Source organism: Pinus tabuliformis, chromosome 4_2 (genome assembly GCF_031772625.1).
Source record: "Pinus tabuliformis cultivar Carrire ecotype Pingquan chromosome 4_2, CPIR1, whole genome shotgun sequence".
Taxonomy (NCBI): Eukaryota; Viridiplantae; Streptophyta; class Pinopsida; order Pinales; family Pinaceae; genus Pinus; species Pinus tabuliformis.
Genome location: NC_142304.1, coordinates 1012304986 through 1012328169, shown reverse-complemented (window position 1 = coordinate 1012328169; position 23184 = coordinate 1012304986).

Sequence of the window (23184 nt, the reverse complement as noted above, 5' to 3'; positions counted from 1 at the left end):
TAGGAAAAACAGATGTATTGTGGTTGTTCTCCTATTTTTTTCCATCAAAGGTTACTCTTTATCCAAATCTAGAGATGACTCTTATTTTTTGTATGTTTAAGGCTCATAGAAACGATGAAGGAAATGAAATTTGCATAGACAACTGACTCTCAATGCAAACATTACAACTTCCATCCATGGTGAAAGAAATTTTCAAAAATGTATGGTGACAATAAGTGTGCCATAGAGGGACTACAATGTACAACCTGACATAGGAGTAATGTATACCGAGTAACAAGGAGGTACCATGTTGGAAACAACGTAACATTACCGCAATATTTATAAACTCATAGGTTGGTTTTAGCATGGGAACAATGACTTTACTTTTTACTATTTCTAAAAACAAAACAAGGCCTCATTGGTTGTAATTTGCATGTGGAGAATATATCTATATATATATAGATATATATTTTAAAACAAGGTATAAATATGACTTGTTTACAAAGTTCTAAGAAAAAAAATATTCATTCTATATGCATGCGTACCCTTTTAGGAATGAATGCAAAACTTGAAATAAGCCTCATACAAGGGTATGATACATTGAAAATTTTTAACTAGGTAATGAAAAGATGCAAGGTGATACCTATGTATGTATGATAGCCACCATTTCTGTACTGGAAGTGAGAATAAATAAGTGATACATGCGCATATATCATAAATAAGAGTGGGATATGTTTATCTTTTTCCTGCAGAGTTAACTTTCACACAAGGGAATAGTGATAATCTGGCAGAGGTGGGGGGAACAAAATGGGTTTAACTCATTGAAAAGATTGATAAACAAATATAAATTGAGAAATTTTTTCTGATATAGGCCACAATTTTCCCAAACTAGTGCAAGAGGGATTAATACATTTACATTCACTACTTAAATGGTTTAGTGGTGCAATTACAATAAGTTTTTTAAGCTCTCTTACGTGTAAACCTAATTTCACCTTGAATCCCATGAGCTTTCACAAAAATATGAAACACTAAGTCTTTTTTCAAAATAAGAATGAAGTTTGATAACCACCTTTCATAGTTGGGAGTGGTATGTGGCTCAACCCTCAAACCACATCTCATCCACAAATGGTTTAGGTTTCCTTATTCATGACATAATACCATATTCGTAGTGCCATTTAAACTAAGTTTCATTATATCTTTCCACATACCATGATGAATATTATTTCATCAAATATTTACCACCTTTGGGTTATGTACTAATGTCATACGACTTAGCTCACACCACCTGCACTGCATGGTTTATGAAACTTTACCATATCTTTGAAACGTGTTTCACTACTAATCAAGCGTGTCTAACAACCTTGGTACTCAACTGGACGCTGAGCGTTATAACATATAATTTAAACTTTGCAATATGTTTGACAGGTGATATGCTTCAAAATTAACTATTCAATACATTGCAATACATGAATGGCTTGTCAATCACAACCCTTTTCAACTTTTTTTTTCAAAAATTAATATTTTCACCCTTATGCTATTGATAGTTGTTATGAGAGGTCTTTGACATAAAATGAATTATTAAACTATGACGTAATGGATACCTATTTCTTGGAGAAGACATAGTATCCACATATAATTTTAATGTTATTTTTATATCAGTGGATGTTGAAACAAGGAACTATTCATGAAACCATTTTTTCCCGTTAAACATGTTAATTTAATGTTTTCTAGAGTGTCAATCACAAGGACACACATATCATATTTATGCAACTTGAACACCCCTTATAGTGACCCTTACATACAAAAATAAGACGATGTAGTGTACTCATATCCTTATTACACCAATGGAGAGGGGACCCCACCTACCATATTTTAATTAGAGTTTCATTTTTAAACTTTTACTCTTTTCTTTTAGGAGGAGGACTCATATAATATCACAATTCTTTGCATCATTTGGGTAGGTGACTCAACATTCTGGTGACCTCATAGGGAAGTCTATGTGAAACAGACCAGTAGTCAATATCTCTAGGGTCAAATGAAGGAAAATTTTAGTGGTGAGAGAGGGTAAGGAAGATACCCTATAAGGGAAGGAAGCAAGGGATGTGAGAAATAGGGATAAGGCATCACATGTGGTGTTTTTATGAAGGAAAAGGTTGAGGAAATGGCTAGTACCACAATATAGTCATTTTACACACAAATAAAAATTTATCATATTTTACTATTTGAAAATAAATACGTTGATCAAAGGTAAAAGTGTTAGCATAGAAATTTGTAGAGATCATAACATTTATTCATCATATTAGAAGTAGGTCTAGATACAAGATAGATATAGTCCTACCCAAGTATGACTAATGCAAGTAAAAGAAAAATCACTTGAAAGAGAATAATGAAAAAAGAGAAAACGAAATGAATGACAAGAGAAATAAATTATTAGGAAGGAAAAAATGAAACAAAAGTAGAGTAGTGCAAAAAGAAAAGAAGAAATAAACGATTATAAGTAAAATGAATATAAAGAAAAAGAATATGTTCATATAGCAAATAAAGACAATGTTTTATCCCTCATCAACCTCAATGTAGGGTTGAAGGTGTGACCGATTGGTTCTATAAGAAAAGTGTAAATTCTAGGGACTAATATTTGCAGATGAGCTAATTTTCCATGGGTCCAAAAAAAAAATTCGCTATTTTCCATTTTCTCTAAAAGTTGTTCGCCCAAATTTTATAGGATAAAATTGTTTTACCTAAATCATCACTAGAATTGTATATAGACCATATAAATCATTATAAATTTGAGTACTTTTAGAGAAAAATATCACAAAACATTTTACAATTTTCATAATAGGGACTAGTAGGATTTGCCAATGTTTCTAAAATTTATGTTAATTTTACATCCTTAAAATTTTCCTTAGTAAATAGGAATTGGTCCAACCAATGGCGGTGATAAAAAAGGTAACAATACAAAACTACATAAACTTACAATGTTTTCCTTTTCAACATGAAAAGAATCCCATAATAGGACCTTTTTATGAATATGAAAATTAACATTTTTTTACTTTTTTCTTAAAAAGAATCTACCAGTTTATTCTTCTTTTCAAATTGTCCAGTGAGTGATTACTTTGCTCTTCTCTTTGAGCTTAATCCAGGTTCAATAGTAACGACAACTACTTATCTATAAAAAAGTTGAAAGGGATATGATTGAATACTTCTCTTGGAAGTGGTCCTATCTAACCATAAGGAATATTTCAATAAAGTGTGCCAACAAGAGTGTTCCAACTCCTTGGCTTATCATTAATGATTTTCTTGAGGTTTCTAATTTAATTCGTACTGGTGGAATCACCCTAACCATTACCTTGTGGGTAGTAGGTTGATGATGTAGAGTGTTTGATTATGTAACTAGTGCGAAAATCAGTAAATTTAGTAGAAATGCAGGTTGGTCCACTATCTAAAACGATTTTAGGTGGGAGGAAAATTCTAGAAAAGATATTACCTTCAAGAAATTTGAATTTCTATTCATCTTTGGCATCCTTTAAAGGTATCACATTTTCCCATTTGGTGGAGTATTTAGGAGAATTGAAGATGATGATGTACCCAACAGTTGAAACTAGATTACTAAGGCATATAACATCCATTCCTCATTTAGAAAAGGGACAGTCTGGGATAATGGGTTGAAATGGAAAAGTGTAGAATTTCTCTTTTCCAACAAGATACTAATATTAATCATAGCTTTGTACAAACTTATAACTATCCCTAAATATAGATGGCCAGTAGAAACCTGTTGACAGTACTAGAAATTTTACAACCAAGGGGGTCTCCCCGATGTGAAGTCCTAATTAGACCTCACACCATTTGGAGTAGGAGCCCCAACCAGAATATTGGCCAGTTTCCATTGTCCTTAGATATTTTCCTTGGCTGCAATTTTTAATATAAGAGGTTATACAACATTCTTTGAAATAAGAAAGTGAGTTGACATTGTGAGGCATACAATTGTAATGTAGATAAGGTAATTTCACAACAAGGAGGAAGAGAGTGAGCCTTTAGAAGAAAAGTAATAGTATTATCCTAAAAGAGACACAAAACAACATAAGAGGATCGTTAGTTAATCTACAAAGCAGTTCACAAGAAAACTACGATCATAAAACCAAATACAACACACGTTCAACAAGGTAAGTACCAAAGGCACCGAAATAGTTCAATTTCCTTAGTACATGTTAACAAAACATATACCACAAACATATAAATCATAGTCTTACTATATTCATGATACATGCATTAAAATATGTTGGCTCATTGAGCTTCATGAATTAAGTGTAAGTGCCAAGATATACAAGTACAATGCTTGGCACACTAGGCCCGATAGTCGAACATTAAGTCACCACATTCTCCTCCAAAGAAAGATCTTCTCTCCTATGCCAATCCTAGAGAAGCCAAAGTAAAATTCCAAGTCCAAATTCCCTTTCCTTGATCTCTGAGGGTTTACTTATAACAAATGAAATGAATCTCTACCTCCCATGTGACTCTTGACCCCCCTCATGATTCTTGAGCTTCTATAATGACTTTTTGAATTCTTACATGACCTTTGAGATTCAATATGACTTTAGAAACTTCTAGTGACTCTTCATATTCCATGTGGGACACTTGGTATTTTTTACATTTTACATTTTTTTGTTTTGGAGAATTACATAATTACATTCCACAAATGATGTGGCAAGGAACTATGAGACATTAAATCTTGAGATGACTCTTGAAAATGATGACATGGGACCTCATGATGATGTGGCATTGCTAAGTTGCTCCTTTTAATTCTTTCTTTTCATTTTCATAATGTATCTTGCCTGTGTTTCATCTTCATCCTCCAAGGGGATGGTGGATATGGAGTCTTAATGTGATCTAGATATTTGATCTTCTATATTAAGTTAGTGTCTCTCCATCTTCTTGCTCGATGACTTATTCATGGTTCCAAATTCACAAGTGTCTTCTTATATGATATCCTTCTCTTCCTCTTCGAGAATCAATGTGTCAACTCAAGATGTGGTACTTGAAATTGGAATCCACTCATGAGAAGACAACATCATTATGAAAATATACTAGGCTATTTTGCCTCTTGAAACTGACTGGTTGAGTTGGGAGTGGAAACTAGACATCGGTGAAGACTTAGGAATTGCATAGTGTTCAATTCTAGTGGACAAGAGTGATGGACTAAAGCTTCAGACTATACAATGTGCAGTTCTACAAGCTTCAACAAGATGAATTCATAGTTGTGGATATCAGTGAGGTAATTTAGAACGTTGAAGTTTCCCAATGTGTAGTACAGGAGAGAGAGTGGCAAAGGGATTGTGTAGTTGTTCAGCTCAATGAATTAGGGAGATAGCTTGAGGATTTCCACTACATAATTCATAGAAGAAGTCTAAATAGAAGGGTAAACTACAGAGTTTTGGAGGCCAATGAGGCAGTCTTAAACCTTAAGAATGGGAAATGTGTAGTTCTTGAGGGAGACTAATTAATGGATTGTGCAGTTTTGTAGTTAAAGTAATTAGGGAGAGAAATTTATGATTGAGACTGCAAAATGTGAAACATGAGAATGGTTGGGAGGCAGGATTGAGCAACTTCTGAGGGAAGGGAGGCAATCCTTGACCACTCTGATTGTGCAATGCACAATCCTTGGAGGCATGAATTGTGCATTGCATAGTTCCTAGAGGCAAATGGAGAGCTTGAGCCTTTCTACTGCATATTGCATAGTTCTGGAGGCTAAGTTGGGTCGAGTTGGTCAAGAAGAAATATTTTCAAGATATGACTAAGTGCGGGATTAGTAAGGTAGAATTAAGACCAGATCACACACACTCAGAACAATTGATGACATAACATGAACACTTAGTACACAAGAACAATGTGTGTTAGGATATTCTGACACATACGAAATAATTAAGTATAACTTGGTCTAGTCTATAGTTAGTTAACGCCTGTTTCTATAGTATGTACTTTTTGTAACTTACAATCCAACGGTCATGATATGTTCTAAGAATGAAGTAATTCGATGATTCAATCTCTCCTTGGTATTACCGACACTTGATCCATGGCTTAACACTTGATTGGACCATGATCTATTTTTAAAGAGCATGGAGGGTCATTTTTTAGGTGACCGTTCATGAGAGAATATTATGTAAATTTTCTTTCTTTTACTTTAAAAATTTTCCTAAAGTGGCCACGTTGGCTTAGGTCATAGACTATTTCCCTCTTTGAGGGTTTTAACCATGTCAAGAATAATATTGTACTGATATGTGATATTTTTGTGAGCAGTATCCTTTAGTGTTCTATCTAAGGAAATTACCCTGTAAATTTCTACATGGTATTATATCTATTCGAGGGACGCATATGTTGGTGATCCAAATCCAAAGCCGATACAACTGCATCTGCTGTCGTTTCCTAGATATACTATTTTTGATCACTTTCGGGTCGAGAGGACTATTATATTGTGTTAGGAATATCTGTTACAGTGAGGAACCCCTTTCGTTTTGTGAGAAAAGGTTTATGGTAGCCCTAGCTACGCCATTTTTAATATTTGGAGGTATAAAGTCTTTAATTGCAGATATAGTTATTTATCTCTCTGTTTATTTTGGTTTACAATCCTCTATAATTTTTTTTTTTAACCCAATCTATACCTTTAATTTCTATGTATTCTCTTTTCCCAGCAACTGTGTGCGATTAGGCCAAACCAAAAACAAAAAGAAAGGATTTTTCTCATGCATATGCTCTTTTCCGTTGCGCCTTAGTGTGATCCCGGAAAATCAGAAACATTGATGAAAATATTTATTTTCTAGCCAAATCTAACTTTAAGTTGTAAGGCTTGGATTTCTTTTACTTTTCCATTTTGGTTTGTGTGGTTGTTTTTTGTTTTGTAGGGAAAAATTGGTTTTTCGTGTAAGCACGCACTCCAAAGCTTCAATGAGCAAAAAAAAAAACCTATCCTTTCTTTCCAAAAATTACTAACCTTTTAAACTAGTTCACTTGGTCCAAAGTTACTTTATGAGAATAGAGGTCTTAGATTCAAGTCTTTCTTTTTGTTGAGTTACTTTTTCAAAAAGCACATGTATCTTATGTTTTAAGGTTACTTTATATAAAAGTGTTCTCACCCATTATAAAAAGTGAGTCACTTATAATTTTAAAGTAACTTTATCTTTTATTTAGGTTACAATTTAGTGGATATTTCATAAAGTACCATTGTAAAAGTGACTTTAACTTATTTGCAAAAGTGGGTCACATAAAGTAATATTTTTTTTTAAACTCAGCTAATTATATTAAGTTTAGAAAAAGTGGGGGGGGGGTTTCTTTTTAAATATAACATTATCATTCACTTTCCAACATTCACATGGTTTGTCGGCATGTTCAACAACGTTTCTTCCAAAAGACATAACTTCTTCATTCGGAAGCCATTTTCAAAGACTTTTTTTAATTGACCTAATTTTTTGAGATATTTCGATTCAAACACTTAGTTTCAAAATATATAGCTTCAGTTTCTTTTAAAATTTAAATTTCATGCCTAGTTATTCTTGACAACACCAACTACTTCCAATGGATATTCTACATTGTGGATTTACTTAGAAGTAAAGGCATTTATAGAATAGCCTCAAGCCAAGAGTCTAAACCAAAAGATGAAGATAAGAAAACCAAATGGGAAAATAAGAAATATCAAGCACGTGAGTTGATAGCAATGTCTATTTCTCTAGAAAAATTAATAACCCCAATGAAGAAATGAAACAACTAAATAAGGTTTCTGGAGTTAAAAATGAAATTAGAGCCCATCAAATTGAAAATGAGTTGCTTGCGTTAGACACCAATAATATTTCTTCCATTGAATACTTTTTGTCCAAGTTCAAGACCCTTGGAAATCTCTTGGAAGGTGTTAAGGTTAAGAGAGAAGATGGTAGCCCTATCTACGCCATTCTTAGTAAGTTAGGACTAGCCTACTCTGTGTTTGTCTCCACCTTCCATTCTACTAAAGAAACCTTTATTTCTCAAGAGCAAGATTACAAGTCCCCCTCTTTTGACACCTTTTGTGATTATTTAATAAGAGTACAAGAAACATTCTTACATATTGGTCTTCATAATAATGGAAAATCTTCTAAGAAAACCTTAGCAACCCATCACCAACCAAGTTTAAAGAATCCTAAGAAGCAACATCCTAAAAGGAATTGCCATAAACCAAACAAGGGTCCTAATCCATTTCAGTCTCAAAATGAAAAATAAACTCAACAAAATGATTAGGAAACTAAAAACAAAGGGAAGAAGACTGATAGACATTGCAAATTTTGTAGTCGTGACGGCCACTTAGAATCCAAATGTTTTAAGAAGATGGAAGCCTTGGAAGAAGCAATGAAGAAGCATAACATCCATTTGGAGTACTCTTCAACTTCAACTTCATCTTCAATAATAAGACTTTCTCTATTTGGTTGTCAAGCATCGGAGTCTTGTTATGCACTAAATGTATCTTCTTCTTCTCATTTTCATCAATGGCTCATTGATTCTGGAGCTTCTTATGACATGGCTAAAAATGAAGCCATGTTTTCTTCTTTAAATGATTATAACACCAAAAATATATATGTTGGTGATCATAGATCTCTTAGTATTCTAGGTATTGGAACTATTCATCTAGACAATGGTCAATTTAATGATGTATTATGTTTTCCTACCTTATCTTGCAACCTTATATCTATATATCTGATAACTCATTCAAGTGAAGGTAAAACCGTTGAATTTTCTCCTCATGATGTTGTAATTAAGGACGTAAGAGATCCTATGCATATTTTAGTTATTAGCATTGTTGATGATTCTACAAGGTTGTATAAGTTTAATAACGTTGGGTGATCAACTCTTCCCTCAGTATTTTTTGCTCATAATGATGAAGTGAGAAAACTTTGGCATGAGAGATTTGGTCACTTAAACTATCGCTCCCTTCAAAATCTATGTAAAAAATATATGGTGATAGGTCTTCCTATGGTATCCTGCAGAGATGGTGTTTGTTCTAGATATGTACGTGGAAAACATCGTTGGGATAGTTTTGAAAAATTTACCTCTTGGGATGCCTCAATCCCTTTACAACATGTGCGTAGTGATTTATGTGGTCCACTTCGAGTTGTTTCATTCTCTAGCTACAAGTATTTCTTAACTTTCATTAATGATTTCTCTAGGCGCACTTGGGTATACTTCTTAAAACTCAGGAGTGAAGTCTCTAACATGTTCTTGGCCTTTAATGCCTTTTTTGAGAAACAATCTGGACATCGAATTCTTAAGCTAATATCTGATAATGGCAGAGAATATGTTAACAACAAATTCATCAACTTTTTCACTGACCATTGAATTCAATTACAACGCACTTTTCCATATACTCCACAAAAAAAATGGTGTAGTTGAATGGTATAATCACACCTTAAATGAAATGGGTAATTCTATGCTTCAATCTAAAGGACTTAGTCTTAATTTTGGTGCAGAAGAAATTAACTGTACAAATTACATTGTAAATTTCACTCCTACTAAGCTTTTAAAGAATTGTTGGGTTGTGTTACATTCATTCCACGACTACCACACCTAGTTAACCGGGGGGTTAGAGGGGGGGGCTGAGCCCCCCGTTCGTTGCGCGACTGCGTAGCGGGGGGGTCACAGGGGGTTTGAAGGGGGTGGGTAGTCCCCCTCTATGGGGTCCGAGGCAGCGCCTCGGGGAAATTTTTCAGACCCTATATTAGGTTGGGTGGACCTACCTATGGTTTTGTGTATAGTTTTCACACATGTTTTCGGAGACGATGGTTTTCGGTCCATGGTATTGGATGCTTTGGCATGTATAAATATGTATTGTAACATTGAGAGGAACATAATGAAAAATCAGTCTAGTAGTCCCAGTTTCGAAATGTAGGGGAAAATCTCTATGTATATGTGTTTTATGTGTTATGCTCTTGCATTGTTGATTTTCTGTTGTTAGAATTCCTATGTAGGTAATTCCTGTACGGGGTTAAAAAATACATTTGGTATCAGAGTTGTTTTGGCTTCAAGGGGACACCTCTGTTGCTAAGGGGATTCGCTTGAGCCTCTAGTAGACCCTGTTTAGTGGAAGATCTGCGGGATCGATTCTGGTGGTGAAAGAAGATGGCGAGCAGTGCAATGATAGAGATCGAGAAATTTAATGGCCAGAGTTTTGAGTTGTCGAAAATCAAGATGGAGGATCTATTCATGGATAAAGATCAGTGAATCACGGTTGATCCAAGTACTAAACCAACGGGAGTGACCGATGAAGAATAGAAGAAGTTGGATTGGAAGGATACGAGCACAATACAATTGTGTTGTTGAAATATGGCAACAAGAATATTCCAATTTAACTTTTCCTTGAATTAAAATGTGAATTAAAATCAAACTTAGTCTTAATAGCTACTTGGAAATAATTAATTAATTTATTTTAAATTAATTAGTTAGAGAAATTGAAGTTAGAAATATTTCTGAAGTGATGCAAGAGTTATCACTTAAATTAAGAAGATAAGATTGAGTTATATTTGAGTTTTAATTAGTTAACTCAGTTTACTGAGTTAATTCCAATTAAATTAGTTCCAAACAGTTTGAGGAACTAATAGTGAGTTAACAGTCAGTTGATGCATTAATGCACTCAACTAGTGCTACTACAGTTAATTGAAGATTCCCTCATCAGAAACTCATGCATCTCTATTCTGAGAAAGAACCATTTGAGATTAATGTTCAAGGAAAGTGTATTATTAGTTGCATGTGTTTTCTCATGGAGAAAACTCATGCATGCAGTCAAGGATTCATATTTGAAGATTGTGTAGTTTTGAAGGATTTTTTTTCCACTTGGTAATAAGTAATCATCCACAAGGAACAACGCAAGGAAATAGGAGCATGGAGGGAAAAGAGGAAGGTTGGAGAGATGCCAAGATTTTCTGTGATCATCTGTGAGGATTGTACTAAGAGCTGCCTAGCTATGAGAGCAAAGGCTTTGTATAATTCCTAGGTATTTCCACCATGTATGATAATACAATAGTTTGGGGTTTTTCACTGAGGATTTCCCCGAAGTTTTTTCATGTGTATTATGTCATTGATTCTTCTTCTTCTAGTTATATTGTTCAGCTCGATCTTTAAGCCTCCACAAATTGATAGTAGAAGTAGGTTATAGTATTCTGCATTGATTTATATTGCATTATCGGGTTAGCCTATCACAAATTTTCTACATGGTATCGGAGCTATGAACAATATACTAAGAAGATAATTCGAAGTCTGAAGTTCAGGATTACAGGAGAAAATTGAATTCATATCATACTTAAAGGTTGGCCAATGGAATTCTATGGCTTGAGACTCGAGTATGCCTTGGAAGCTTGTTGGCATTGTGATGTATGTATTGTGCTTGATGGCAAGCCACTTGCAGCAGAACAACTCAGCTGTATATGGTAACTAGATGAATCTATAGAAGAGATATTAGATGTGACAAAATGCATGATAGTAGTGTTTACAAATGTGATGAAATGCATGGAAACTTCAAGGAATCAGTTCAGAAGGCAACTCACTCAGATGAAAGTATAACAGGTAAACAATAAAAAATTACATATCAGTCTTCACAGAATGAAGAAAGAGAGGTATACGCAGGTTCACCATTGACCAAGCTGCATATACACATAGGTTCATTGTATACAAGCCGCGTATACGTACACATGCACTTTCACAAAAGGAAAGGCGTGTATATCTTGGAAAGCTAAATTTTTGGTCCGAAGCATTTGGTCCATGGTATTTTGATCTATGGTATTGGTCCAAGGTATCTAGTCTGAGGTATTGACCCCAGGTATTTGGTCCAAGGTATTGGTCCTAAGAGGTTTTGGTCCATAGTATTGAGAAAGGCCTAAGACTATAAAAGGAGGAGAAGATCATTAGGCCAATGTGTGCAAGTATCTAATATTTGATAGAGTGTGAGATCCAGTATGAAAGTTATGGGTTTATGATGCTCTGCTTAATCCGAGCCAAGGAGGAACCTTAGCGGTTGATGGAGCACAAGATCTAATGATGGATCAGGATCTTAAGGCTTGGAATGAGTTATCTATATATGGTTTGATAATTTTATTCTAGATCTATATGTTGATGCATGTGTTGTTCTGTAAATATTATGATATGGGTATAACTGAAGTCTGGAATAGCTGCAAAATTATGAATGAATATTTACAGATGTATACGCTGGTTGACTTTGATAAAATTGCATATACATGCATATTCGACACATCAAAGTAGCGTATACCTTATGGATTATGATGTTTGAAGTTAAAATTAGTTCCGGTTGTTGATGCATAGTTCTGGGTTTTGCTTTATGTTCTGGTGACTGCATTCTAGTAACAGTGATCAGATTGATTGATTGTGATTTTCTTTAGTAATATTGGATGAGATCTAATAATGGATCAGAATCATAATGACTTATCATTACATGATCTGATGGGCTAGATCTGGTTGCTAACACAAGTATTATCCTTTATATGTGATGATCTGGGTATGTCTGAAGTTAGGAAGTGAAACAAAGTTATAAGTAAGTATTTGCAGATATATACATTGGTTCGCTTTGATGAAGTTGCATATACACATTGGTTCAGCTCTTCTAAGTTGCGTATACACTCTGATGCATGGTTTTGAGGTTACAGCTAGTTCTGATTAATGATGCAGTGTTCTGGGTACAAATCTGTGTACTGGCTACAATGATCTCTTTGTTCAAGTTGATTTTTTGAAGTTGCTTAAAGTATAAATGAATGGTTGATTCAATTGTGCCAGAGGTTCAGAGGTTGTCATTGATTGATTGAGTTTGAAAGTAATGATAGAGTTTTAGTGATTCATTAATGCAGATATAGTTGATGGTTGTATTGCAATGGTGATTAATTTGAGCTTCAATGTTGTTGATGGGTCTAGTATGAAAATTCGATTAAGCGTTGCCTTCAAATTATGGTGTTTAATTCGAGGAGTATCCAATCTGAAAATTTATGAAACATGGTCCCTAGTGGAAGAAAGAAGGTCGTATGCTTCTGTAGGCCGACACCTACGTACTAGTAAATATATCGGCTAGTACAAGAGCCAGGGGGATGTAACTCCCTTCCCGTAGAAGATCCAGAACAAGAGAAGGTTGTAGCCTTCTGTAGGTAGAAGCCTACGTATAGGTATGAGTCTACACCAGCACAATGTTGTAAATAGATTTTCTTATTATTAAAAGAAGACAGAGATGATAGCAATAGGTGGTTTTCACCCACATTGGGTTTCCACCTTAAATCTTGGTGTTCATGTATGTTGCTTATGTGTGATGGTTTACTATGTTATTAATTGCATATGGTTAATGTTTAATGTCCAATAAAGTACTGATGCACAGATAAAAAGATCAACATATGATGAATTAACTGAATCATTAGTGTGCTGGGTATATGCTTGTTTTCTTAAGCATAGTTGCATGTACACGCGGGTTACCCACATGGAAGTAGCGTATACAAATTTGACTATGAAAAGAAAATAATATTGACTTGACTAATACTGATTCACTCCCCCACCCTAGTATTATTTACAACAATTGGTATCAAAGCAGGTCCTTAGGTAGAAGCTTGATTGCTTGAAGGAGATCCGTAGAACAATAGGGAAGAAGATAAAGAATAAATCACCTCAGAAGAAGAAGACATCTCAAAGGAACTATGATAGTGGGAGAATCTATTTGGGATTATGTGGAAGCAACTCTTCAAATTTAGACTCACCTCAGAATGAAGATGAACAAGAAAAAAAACTATCGGGTATGAATTTGTTATCCTATGGTGACACATTTCTCCATCGATTTGAAGATGATGAAAGTGATAGTGAAACAACTGAATTTTCTCTTATGGGTGAGAAAGAAAGATATCAAATAGAGGAAAAATTTAAAAGGCTCACAGAAAAAATTAAATATCAACAAGATTTGTTGGACAAAAGGGAGTGTGCCTTCGAAGAAGAAGCTACCAAACTAAAAGAGGAAGGAAACAAAGTAAGGGAGCAGTATAAAGAAAAGGAAGATCAATGTCAAAAGCTGTAGGATGAAGTGACATCATTAAGAAATGAAGTAAATAAAAGGAACACAACAATCAAGAAACTTAAATATAGATCCAATTACTATGAAAGTCTTGAAGCTAAGATCCTCTCTCTAAAATAAGATCTCAAAAAATAAAATAAGCAGAATGAAGAACTACTCCAAGCTCTTAAAGAACAAGAAAACGAAGTTCTCGAATTAAGGAAACAAGTGGAAGAAGGAAGAAAAGCTAAAGAAATCATGAAGAAGAAATACCTGGAAAAGGAAGAACAACATCAAGTTGATGTAAATATCCTAAAAGGTAAATTAGAAGAAAATGATAAACTATTACGATTTCAAGAGAGTACTAAGATTTTGGATGATATTCTTAGTAGTCAAAGGTCTCCTTCCATCAAATGCAATCTTGGTTTCCATGAATACATTGAAGGTGAATCCAGCTCACAAGCTAAGGCAAGGAACTCTAATGTAAAACTTGGAATGCTCAACAAGGAGATTAATTAGAGGTCAACTCCATCAACAACTAAGGAAAGAAATTCTTCAAAGAAAATCTTTTACTCTTAACCATGGAAATGATAGTTGGTTATCTCCTCAAATGAAAAATGTTGAATGTTTTATATGTCATAATCTTGGACATGTTGTAGCAAGATGCAGAAGTATAATGGTTGAAGACCATCACACAGAAAGATCATCAGCTTGCAGGTACTTTAAGGGATATTGTTTTTCTTGCAATATGTTTGGCCATAAAGCTATTGACTGCTATAGAAGAAATATGAAACATGTAAGATGTTATGCATGTAACAAGCTTGGACATATAGCAAAGGAATGTAGGAGAAAATATTGGGCACCAAACCAAAAGGAGAAAACATCATCACACTCAAAGATATGGAAGAAGAAGGGAGTACAGTTAGAACAATGTGGAATGGTACAGTGTACAGACATGACAAACTCTAGAGAAGCCAAAAGTATGAAACTTCAATGTTCTAAATCTCATACGCAAGTTTCATGAAGACAAGTCGTGTATATACGCGAGTTGAAAGCTGCATTGTTCTGTATATGTAGTGTGAGAAAAATGCTGTGGGATAGTCTTAGAAAAACCGATGTGATATGATTCAGACAAGTATCATATATCCTTCCTGTCATAAGATGACTGCAGTTTGTGGATATTATTTAGAAGTGTCTTGATCCTAACAAGTTGTTGATAACTTGATGTATATCTAATTGATGATGATTCCTTGATACTTCTTATTGATATATGAAATGATCAGATCTGACAGTGAACAGGTTCAGGGGGAGAACATGTTATGCTTGTAATAAAGCATTGTTGGAATTATGTTTAGAAGACTATGGCATCTAATCAATGATGATGAAATTTATGTGGCTAAATGATACATCTTGCTATATTAAGGTTATGAGTTTCCCATTGTTAGGTCCCTATAATACTAGTGACTACCCCATTACTATTGTAGTTGTATCCCTTATTAATATTGTTATGCCCCTATTGTCCCCATATTGTTATTACTGTGCCCCATAGAATCCCTCTATTGTTATTTGTGTGCCTTTATATTATTATTGTTAGGTCAGCTGGGTTATATTGTGACTCCTTAGACTCCTATATATAAAAATAAGGTTTTGTCATTTGAATCATCGAATACTTTTTCATTTATGTAATGTAAAGGAGGTTTCCCCCTCGAAGATGCTGAATTCTAAGGCGCTGATCTATCTTTTCTAGCTTTTTTTGAGCTGCTTTCATAACATTTGGTACCAGAGCTTGATCTTGAAATGACTATAACTTTGTAATTTCAGTACTTCCAGTTCTGAAATTGTGACCTAAAGTAGCCCTCTATGTCCTCTTTCCAATTCCACAAGTTTGATCCCAATTGGATTCTGCAAGGAAGAGTTATGCCAAATCTCCCACAGTGACCTGATTATAGACTAGTTCAGTAGAGTGAACTTGTACGACGCGTCACGTGTCCCTGTTTTCAACTTTGGCTCTAAAAAATATATACAAGAAACTACATTCCATTCTCTTTCTGTACCTTCTTACGAAATTTCAATCTGATGCTCAAAGAGAAAGTTATGATGATTTTCCTCAGGTCACCTATTTGGAATGTAATTCAGGAGTCTGCAAAAAGACCAACTTCCTCAGATCATATATTCGTAAATATAGTGCTAAAAGCTCTAAAACTCAAACTTTAGGTTCAGTGCGATTTCATCTCAAATGGGTTTTTTTTCACTTCTGAAACATCGCAGAAAAAACGTTATAGCGAAAATGCCACGATGACCTATTTGGAGCAACGAAACCCTAGAATCCAAAGCTCTGATACCAAATGTTATGAAACCGGCTCAAAAAGAGATAAAAAAAGATAGATCAATGCCTTAGAATTCAGCCTCTTCAAATACATGGCTTACTTAGTCACATAATGATGATGAGTTCTTATCTTATGATGATAGTTGATACTCACATATGTTGATGATGATTATCAGATATGGGATCTTCCCGAGTGATGATACATGGTTGATATATTGAAGGTCCTTGTGGAAAGATCATGTGATGACTATGGAGCTTTCACATATGATATGGTGTGAATGATTTTGTTACTACTTGGAGATATGACATATGTTGAGTTGATTCATGGAAGGAAACAAAGAAAGTTGATCTTGATGAGATAAAGAGGATGAGTCGATATCTATATGCAGACATACTTTGTCACAGGTTGACGATATTTACACTGACATGGACATATATAGGTTGTTGGTCTGGATGTTGTTGACAGAAGCTTATGGAGAAAATCATGCGTGGTGTATGATAGTTGCTAATGACTATCATGGTCTTGTCTCTGTTATATATGTCATTTATATCATTTAATGTAAATGTTATATCAAGATCCATGATGTAATAGTTTGTCTCTGTTTGTTGTAGTCTTTTGGTGAAGTCCCTTTTTGGTTATATGATGTAATTTCTACCCCCACTATGCATGGGAACGATGATGTAATATTTCAGTCATGTATAAACAATTGGTATATCCCCATTTGGATGGGTGGATGAATCAAGTTTGGTATATCCCCATTTGGTTGGGAGAATGAATGTATGTATGAGTCATTGGTGATAGGAAGTTAAAACTCACATAGTTGAGTTATAGAGTCATGTTATGTTTCTTTAAAATATTTGCAAACTCTACATGTGCTCAGGGGCAGCATAGATGATACAGTACATCTCAGCATGAACAAAGGTGGAGTTCAGTCAGAGAATTAAGCATGCACTTAGGGGGAGCATGACCCTTTTCCCTTGATGTCAAAGGGGGAGAGTGACTTGGTGTGGTCATTGTTGCCATCAAGTCAAAAGGGGGAGATTGTTGGCATTATGATGTATGTATTGTACTTGATGGCAACCCACTTGTAGTAGAACAACTCAGATGTATATGGTAACTAGATGAATCTACAAAAGAGATATCAGATGTAACAAAATGCATGATAATAGTGTTTACAAATGTGATCAAATGTAGGGTAGCTTTAAGGAATCAGTTCAGAAAGCAACTCACTCACATGAAATTATAGCAAGTAAACATCAAAGAATTACAGATCAGTCTTCACAAAATGAAGAAAGAGAGGTATACGCAGGTTCGCCATTGAACAAGTTGCGTATACATGCAGGTTCACTGTATAAAAGCCACGTATACATACACATGCACTTTCACAGAAGGAAAAGCACGTATATCTTGGAAAACTAAATTTTTTGTCCATGGTATTTTGATCCATGGAATTGGTCCAGGGTATCTCGTCCGAGTTATTGACCCTAGGTATTTGGTCCAAGGTATTGGTCCTAAGTGGTTTTGGTCAATGGTATTGAGAAATGCCTAAGACTATAAAAGGAGGAGAAAATCATTAGGCCAAGGTGTGCAAGTATCGAATATTTGATAAAGTGTGAGATCCAATATGTAGGTTATGGGTTTATGATGCTCTGCTTGATCCGAGCCAAGGAGGAACCTTAGCGGTTGATGGAGGACAAGATATAATGATGGACCAGGATCTTAATGCTTGGAATGAATTATCTTATATGGTTTGATCATGTTTATTCTAGATCTATATACTGATGCAAGTGTTGTTTTGTAAATATTATTATCTGCGTATAATTGAAGTCTGAAATAGCTGCAAAATTATGAATGAATATTTACAGATGTATACGCTGGTTGAATTTGGTAAAAACATCTATACACATAGGTTTGACACATCAAAGTATCGTATACCTTATGAACTATGATGTTTGATGTTACAATTAGTTCTGGTTGTTGATGCAGAGTTCTGGGTTTTGCTTTATGTTTTGCTGACTACATTCTGGTAACAGTGATTAGATTGATTGATTGTGATTTTCTTCAGTAATGATGGATGATATCTAATAATGGATTAGAATTATAATGACTTATCATTACATGATCTGATGGGCTAGATCTAGTTGCTAACACGTGTATTATCCTTTATATGTGATGATTTGGGTGTGTCTGAAGTCGGGAAGTGTAGCGAAGTTATTAGTATTTGCAAATATATACGCTGGTTCGCTTTGATGAAGTTGTGTATACATGCTGGTTCGACTCTTCTAGGTTGTGTATACACTCTTATGTGTTGCTTTGAGGTTACAGTTGGTTCTGCTTAATGATGTAGTGTTCTGGGTACAAATTTGTGTATTGGCTACAGTGATCTCTCTGTTCCAGTTGATTTGTTGAAGTTGATTAAAGTATGAATGAATGGTTGATTCAATTGTGTCAGAGGTACAGAGGTTGTCATTGAATGATTGAGTTTGAAATTAATGATAGAGTTTCAATGATTGGTTAATGCAGATATAGTTGATGGTTGTATTGCAATGGTGATTAATTTGAGCTTCAATGTTGTTTATGGGTCCATTATGAAACTTGGATGAAACGTGGCCTTTAGATTATGGTGTTGAATTGCAGGAGTATCCAGTCTGAAAATTTATGAAACGTGGTCCCTGGAGGAAGAAAGAAGGTCGTAGCCTTTTATAGGTTAGTGCCTACGTACTAGTAAACATATCATCTAGTACAAGAGCCAGGGGGTTGTAGCTCCCTTCTAGTAGAAGCTACAGAACGAGAGAAGGTTGTAGCCTTCTGCAGGTATAAGTCTGTGTACTGGTGTGAGTCTACACCAATACAATGTTGTGAACATTTTTTCTTATTATTAAAAGAAGACGAAGATGATAGCAGCAGGTGGTTTTCACCCACATTGGGTTTCCACCTTAAATCTTCGTGTTTACATGTGTTGCTTATGTGTGATGGTTTACTGTGTTATTAACTACATATGGTTACTGTTTAATGTCTAATAAAGTACTAATGCACATATTAAAAGATCAACATATGGTGAATTAACTGAATCATTAGTTTGTTGAATATACGCTTATTTCCTTAAGCATAGTTTCCTGTACATGCAAGTTACCCACCTGGAAGTAGTGTATACAACTTTGAGTATGAGAAGAAAAGATCACTGACTTGATTAATAATGATTCACCCCCACCCCCCCTAGTATTATTTCCAACAGAGGTAGCTTGAATCACATAGCATGGAAGTATGGAATGGAGGCTGCATTAGAAGACAATGGCTTGAAGGAATTCATTGATCAAGAAATCTCAAAGACAGCATCAACCGATGCACAAGAGCTGGTTGAGTGGAAGAAGTGTGTGGTGAAGGCAAGATGGATCATCCTTGAGGGAGTTTGAGACCATATTGTCTTGAGTCTCCATGGGAAGGATACTCCATTTTCAAAGTGGAAGACATTGAAGGACCTATACCATAATAGTAGCGACCAGATGAAATTGGCACTTAAGGCTAAGCTTCGAAGAATCAAGATGGAGAAGGGCGATACCATTTCCACATATCTAAACAAGCTCACCACATGTAGAGATGAGCTTGGGAGTGGGGGAATAATTGTTGCCGATGATGATATGGTGAGCCTTGCTTTCCATGGCCTTCCAAAGAGATGGAATAGCTACCAGGACTCTGTGAATGGAAGGGGGAAACTACCGGATTGGGAACGACTATGATCAGATCTTATGCAGGACGAGATCAAGAGGAGCACATGAGATGGTTATTCATCCAAGAATGATGGTGAAGAAATTTTGGCCTTAGCAAGTAAGGCAAGGAAGGGGAAGGGGAAGGCTTCCCATTTCAAATCAAATTCTTCTCATGAAGGGAAGAATGGTGACATGTCTAAAATAAGATGCTTTAGTTTTCACAAGATGGGACATTATGCGACTAATTGCCCATCGAAGAAGTCCAAGAAAGGATCCTTAGAAGGATCGGAAGGTGATGCATTAGCCTCTCAGTTCGAAATGGACTTACCCTAAACCGCATGCATGGTGTCATTGATGATGGGTTGTGTCTGCTATCTTGACAGTGGGGCCTCATTCCACATAACCGGTGAGAAAAATTTATTCAATGCCTTGGAGGATAAATACCTCAAGATGTGCATAGATATGGGCGATGACGGAAGCTATAGAATTTCAAGAGTGGGAATAGTTGCTTTTTAGAGGGAACATGGAACTCCTCTCACCTTGGTAGATGTGTTGTATGTGCCTGGACTGAAGAAGAACTTGGTATCGGTTGCAATGTTGGAGGACTAAGGCTATGGTGTTGTCTTCAGTAAAGGAAATGTGTTCCTAAGACACATAGACACGGGTCAGACCAAGAGGATAGGTATTTGGGTGAAGAATCTCTATAAACTAGAGGTAGATGATTGTGCAGAATTGAGTACGAAAGTAGAATTGGTGCAAAGCCAAGTCATTGGCGAGTTGTGGCATAGGCGATTGGGCCATTTGCATCATGGGGCTTTGAAGATAATTTAGCAAATATCTACAAGAGTTCCTAAATGAAAACTTGAGCAAGTTGACACATGCAAAGGTTGTACCTTGGGAAAGTACACCAAGTCTTCCTTTCATGATCGAGATAGTCGAGAAGAGGCTATCTTAGAGTGAGTTCATACTGATTTGTGTGTACCATTCTCGACGTCATCCACAACAAAGCAAAGGTATCATGTGATTTTCATTGATGACTATTCTCGTAAATGTTGGATTTATTTCATGCAAAAGAAGGGCCAAACTTCCACAAATTTTTGTGAGTTCAAAGATTTGGTCGAGAAAGAGTCAGGGAAGAAGATCAAGGCCTTGAGAAGTGGCAATGGTGACAACGGTGTAGAATATGTCTCTCAAGAGTTTAAGGACTTCTGTGTAGAGGAAGGAATTAAATAAGAGTTGATGGCACCTCATAATCCACACTAGAATGGGGTGGCCGAGAAGAAGAATGGAACTATTGTAGGGGAAACATGAGCAATGTTGCATGACCAAGGCCTACCACCTCACTTGTTGGCTAAGGCATGCAACACAGTGGTCAATTTGTAGAATAGAAGTCTGCATCCCATGCATGGGATGAAGATACCAGAGGAAGCTTTCTTCGGTAAGATATTATATATGGGTCACTTCAGGATAATTGACTCATCGGTATATTGCCATGTGACAAAGGATGCACAGAAGAAGCTTGAGCTAACAACATAGTTGGGGATATTTTTGGGGTACACTAATACACCTCACAACTATCAAGTGTACTTTCCTACCAGTCAGAGGACAATGGTTCACAAAGATCTCAAGTTTGATGAGCAGAAGGCCATGTGAGTTTCCCTTGAGAGGGAGCTCCAACTATAGGTTGTGGAGGAACTGTTGGTTCCTAAGGAGGAGGAGCCTCAGACTTATGCGGAGTAGCCGCATGCAAAGGTTCTAGGAGTGAAGACATCCACTCAAGCAGAGTCTTCCAGAGATGTACGAAAGTGCACAAGAGAAGCTAACATATTGTTGGAGGATGCGAGAGAGAATGTTGGAGCACCATCTCCTCAGCGGAGACATAGGAGGTCACCTGAGGGGTACACTGGATACATGGCCCTTGTTGGGGAATATGTTGAGACTGAGCCATCTTCCTTTGAGGAAGCAGTGCAGCATCTGATTTGGGTTGATGCTATGGTGGAGTATGACTCCATAGTTCGTAACAGTGTTTGGGACGTGGTCCCAAGACTAGAGAATAAGTGAGTTGTGAGTTCCCATTGGATTTAAAAGGTAAAGCAAGCTATTGATGGTAGTGTGGAGAAGCATAAGGCAAGATTTGTTACCCGTGGCTTTTCCACATGTCGAGAGGATCATGTTGCTACAGTATATTTTGACAAAGGAGCAAGATGATGACATTTTGACAAAGGCATTGTCAAGGTGAAAATTTGAGTTCCATAGAGACAGGATCGGGGTGGCAGATAATCCCTTTCTTGTTGAGAGGGAGTGTTGAAATATGGCAACAAGAATATTCCAATATAATTTGTCCTTGAATTAAATTGTGAATTAGAATCGAACTTAGACTTAACAGCTACTTGGAAATAATTAATTAATCTATTTTAAATTAATTAGCTGGAGAAATTCAAGGTAGAAGTCTTTCTGAAGTCATGCAAGAGTTATCCCTTAAATTAAGGAGATAAGACTAAGTTATATTTGATCTGTAATTATTTAACTTAGTTTAATGAGTTAAGTCAAATTAAATTATTTCCGAACTATTTGAGGAACTAATAGTGAGTTAACAATCAGGTGATGGATTAATGCACTCAACTAGTGCTACTCTAGTTAACTGAAGATTCCCTCATCAAAAACTCATGCATGTCTATTCTAAGAAAGACCCAGTTGAGATTAATGTTCAAGGACAATGTACTATTAGTTGCATGTGTTTTCTCATGGAGAAAACTGATGCACACAGTCAAGGATTCATCTTTGAGGATTGTGCAGTTTTGAAGGATTGTTTTTCCACTTGGTAATAAGTAATCATCCACAAGGAACATCGCAAGGAAATAGGAGCTTGGAGGGCAGAGAGGAAGGCTGGAGAGAAGCCAATATTTTCTGTGAGCATCTGTGAGGATTTTACTGAGAGTTGGCTAGCTGTTAGAGCTAAGGCTTTGTATAATTTCTATGTATTTCCACCATGTATGATAATACCATAGTGTGGGGTTTTTAGCTAAGGCTTTCACCAAAGTATTTTCATGTGTATTGTGCATTCTTCTTCTTTTGGTTATATTGTTCAACTCAATCTTTAAGCTTCAACAAATTGATAGTAGACGTAGGTTATAGT